This window comes from Myotis davidii, unplaced genomic scaffold (genome assembly GCF_000327345.1).
Source record: "Myotis davidii unplaced genomic scaffold, ASM32734v1 scaffold218, whole genome shotgun sequence".
Classification (NCBI taxonomy): Eukaryota; Metazoa; Chordata; class Mammalia; order Chiroptera; family Vespertilionidae; genus Myotis; species Myotis davidii.
In genome coordinates this window covers 2016175-2020854 of record NW_006289235.1, presented here as the reverse complement: position 1 = coordinate 2020854, position 4680 = coordinate 2016175, and the positions used below count along the sequence as shown (strand labels likewise).

Sequence of the window (4680 nt, the reverse complement as noted above, 5' to 3'; positions counted from 1 at the left end):
GGCTTCTTCCTGCTTTCCCTTTCGCCTCCCTGCATTGTGCCTACATATGACTATAGTAATAGTCTGGCTCCTCCTCAGCATCTTATTTGGGTGGAAAGGAATTTGCATGCTGAGTACTTGAATGACAACAACAATTTGTGACATTGTGTGGTGGTGTCCCATGAGCCGCCTGAGGTGGGCTCTGACTATACCACCATACACTGCAGCTTCAGGTGTAACAGCTCCTGTATGGGGGCATAAGCCAGCAGCCCATCCTCACCATCATCACACTGGAAGATTCCAATGGTAATCTGCTGGGGCAAAACAGCTTTGAAGTTTGTATTTGTGCCTATCCAGGGAGAGACCAGGGCACAGAGAAAGAAAAATTCTGCAAGAAAGGGGAGCCTTGTCTCCAGCAGCCCCCTGGAAGCACTAAGCAAGCACCGCCCACCAACACTGACTCCTTTCCCCCACCCAAGATGCCAGAGGATGGAGAACATTTCACCCTTCAGGTCCATGGGCATGAACTCTTCAAGATGTTCTGAGACTGAATGAAGCCTTAGGCAGTGGTTCTCAACCTTCTGGCCCTTTAAATACAGTTCCTCATGTTGTGACCCAACCATAAAATTATTTTCGTTGCTACTTCATAACTGTAATGTTGCTACTGTTATGAATCATAATGTAAATCTGATATGCAGGATGGTCTTAGGCGACCCCTGTGAAAGGGTCGTATGACCACCAAAGGGGTCGCGACCCACAGGTTGAGAACTGCTGCCTTAGAGCTAAAGGACGCCCAGGCTAGAAAGGACCTGGGTGGAAGCAAGACTCACTCCAGCCAACTGAAGTCTTAAAAGGGACAGTCTAGCTTCCGCCATAAAAAAAGACTCATGTACGAGAGAGGGACCTGACTCAGACAGACATCCCCTTTCCTGGCATTTCTTTGGGGTTTGGGAGCTTAAGCCTCTGTTTGATACAGTTGTGCCTCAGAAATGCCCCAGAATTCCGTTTGCTTTGGCATAGGCCTCTACTAAAGAAGTTAGTTAGCCTGCACTGGTGGTTTTTCAGGGGAGGTGGGGGAGCTGAGACGTTTCCATTTTACTTTTAAGGTCTTTACTGTGAAGACCATGGGGGGGGGTAGTGGAATAGGAAAATGTTCCTACATGTAAGGGTTAAGTTTTAAATCAGCCACACACTAGGTTGGAAACTAGCCAGGGAAGCTATCTCAAGTTTAATTTCTCCAATCTTCATTGTCCACATTGATAAAATGTCAATAATCATACCTACCTTATGGGGCTTATTGTGAGGGTTAATGAAATTATGTATGTTTGGGAATAGGGGGCTCCCTCAGGGGTGCCGGTTTCCTGTCCCTTTTGGTAGATGGGTTAATGGTTCCTCTGAGTGGGCAGGTAGTTAAGAGGAGGGAATTTCTAAGTCCCTTCCCTGCTGGCTTGGCCAAATGCTGTCTGAAACCAGGGGAACCTCACCACCTAAGAGGAGATCTCACCTCATCCCACACCTTGGAAGGTCCCATCTCCAGTGTAGGATCTGTATCTTCCAAGATGTTTTACATCCCCCAAATGTTCAGGATCAATTTATTCTACAGTCTGTAATGCATATCTGTATTCCTCACCCATACCCTTTTCCCTCTTCCCCTTTTACATCATATTTTTATATTGGTTCCTTATTTTACAATAAAACTTTGCTGGTAAAAAAAAATACCTGTTGTACTTTTGAGGATCTCTGTCTGCTCTGTTTTCTGAATTTAAGAAGCTGCCTATTTTCTTTCATTGAGGCAGTGATTTCAAATGGAAGTCATCACTACAACATATTAATTAATATCCAAGAAGTTATGACTTTCAGCCTTATCTTTCTTTTGACCTTTCATTTGTAAAAGTTTCCCAATTTGTGATATGTTTACTTTCCCTTTGATAGAAATCATTACTGAGAGAGAAGCCAATAACGTTATAAAAGAGAATAAGTTACGTGGACAAAAGTTAATAGCAGAATGGGTATAGAATCTAAGTATAGTGATTATTGAGAGTTAATTTCTCTGAGTCTAATATGTAAAATGTGGTAATGATACTTTGCTATCAGAATTCATATAGAATTTAGCTGGAATAATGTAAATACATCTAGTATCATATTTGTCACATAGCTGATTGTTGGTAAGTATTAGTTCCTCCTTCATGGATATTTCTTGTCAGATGGTTTCTAGAATTCCATGTCCATTTGTGAAATTTGGGTGTCCTAATGGTAGTGACTTTTTTACTCATTGTTCTATCTTGCACAGAAAGTGATAGGGAGCATTTATTAACTTAGTAAATGTTTGTCTGATAAACATTTACTGTGAAGAGTCGTAGATGTGGGTCTGTTTATTGGGTACCACTATTGCTTTCACTGTTATTCTCTGTCATTGTTTCTAAATTTAATTTAAATTAGTTGTTATGCTTACTTTATTTATTATTACTATTATGATTACTGTGGTAAGAAAATATAAGAGGGTAGATTCCTTCTTTATACAATTTGAAGTGTACAGCACAGTATTGTTAACTATAACACAATGCTGTATGGAAGATCTCTAGAACTTATTCATCTTGTATAACTGAAACTTTATATCTATTGAGCAGCATCTCCCCATGTCTTTCTCTGTCAACCCCTGACAATTACCATTCTACTTTATGCTCCTATGAGTTTCGGTGTTTCATATACGTGGAGTCATGCCATTAATATGATCTTCTGCAACTGGCTTATTTCACTTAGCATAAATTATCAGGTTTATCCATGTTGTTACATATGTCAGCATTTCCTCCTTTTATGGCTAAATAATGTTCCATTTAATGCGTATACCACATTTTCTTTATTTTTAAGGTGCTGGCAAATTTTCAGTTTTCATTCATTTATCTTGCTGGTGTTGCTAGCTGAATTCATATATCTATATCTGTAACAACATTTACATTGATCTATTTCTCTAAATCTATAGCTATATCTATATTTATTTGTGAGTGGAGTGCTAATAAATTTTTAACAACCAGCTCACTGAAAAAAAAAGAAAATTTCTGATTGGTAGTGGTTGCTGATTTCTATGGTATAAATACTTCAACCATATCCAAATTCAAACTACCACCATGATATTGCTGAGTGTGGAGTTGAGGAGAGATGTGCACTAGCATACCATTAGAGAGTATTTTCACTAAATAGATACAAAGATATAAATAACCTCACAAGCATTGAAAATAGTAAAATAAAGTAAAATCATTAGGAAACGTTGAACTTTTAAATTGATTATAGTTGTTTTAATATAATTTATTTAATGGTAAGTTTAAGGCTATGTTTAACAGTAGGCTTGCAAATATCCTTCAAATTTAACATCAGGTCTCATGAGGCAGCTTTTACCTTAAAGGTAGCTCCAGCACACCATTTTAGTTTCAAAGTTCCTTCTCATTTCTAAAACCAACAATTAATCATGGCCTTAACTCTTTTTTGATTATTTTCTTATGTCCTTTTAATTTTTTTAAATGTGTTTTATTGATTTTTTTACAGAGAGGAAGGGAGCATGATAGAGAGAAACATCGATGAGAGAGAAACATCGATCAGCTGCCTCCTGCACACCCCCTACTGGGGATTTGCCCGCAACTAAGGTACATGCCCTTGGCCGGAATTGAGCCTGGGACCCTTCAGTCCACAGGCTGACGCTCTATCCACTGAGTCAAACCGGTTAGGGCATGTCCTTTTAATTTTTGATGTTTGGTAGGTTTTTACAATTAATATTTATGAGGAGAAACTTACCAAAGAATTTAAGAATTTGCCTTTTCTTTGTGCACTTGAACTAGTATACATTGCTTGAATGACTTCAATAACTTATTGCCAAGTGTCTTAAGAGCTAATCTCCAAATCACTGTGTTTCTTTATTTTTTCTTTGGTGAGGATGAATAATTTTGTTCACCAAAGATAAACTATATGCTAAGTAAAAGACAATCACCTGCAAAAATACAGATTTTGATACATTTTCTGTAATTTTTTTCTGGAAGTAAAGATTTCAATATTTAGTGTTAATTATATACTTTTCAAAAGAAATATAAGAAAACAGAGTCTATAAATACAAAGTACAAATGTCAAATTTTTATTCACAAATGATTAGAATCAATCCACAAAAAATTCTTCTCCCACATAAATATATGCTCCAACCCTGCTCCTTCCTCTCTGCCCCTCATCATAGCCCTGCTACTGCAGTTATGAAGGCTGAAGTGAGGAGCCTCACACTTTACAAGTATTCAGGATAAAGAAGCTGTGGTAAAAAATAAACATGAATATCTTGAAGAGAAGCACTTTTAGAATCCTGTTATATGGTGCAAAGTGCTTCATGGACACTCTCTTCAGTGAGACAACCACATCTGTTGAAAATTTTAATAAAACAAACACTGAAAGTCCCTGAAAAATTGTCTTAACAGACCTAAAATGTAGAAACATTCATTTAAGAGAATCACTCAATATCACAGTGAGAATATGACATTTTGACTTCAATCTCCAGCCTTTTTATTTAAGTCAGTGTGATAGAAGCTTTTCTCTGGGTGGATGTGGCCATAAGACAGAGGTTTGAGGTTAGTTGCTTCTCTTATATGATGATCTGCCCTTTACTATACCACCAGAGACTGTTGTCACCACCTGGCCATAGCTGTAGAGTTGCAGCTGCTTCTAAATCTC

The 4680-nt window shown here is 37.9% G+C and overlaps 1 pseudogene; it reads left to right on the top strand.

Annotated features, from left to right (window-relative positions):
* Positions 1-30: 30 nt before the first annotated feature.
* Positions 31-999, top strand: LOC102766624 (annotated as a pseudogene).
* Positions 1000-4680: the final 3681 nt, after the last annotated feature.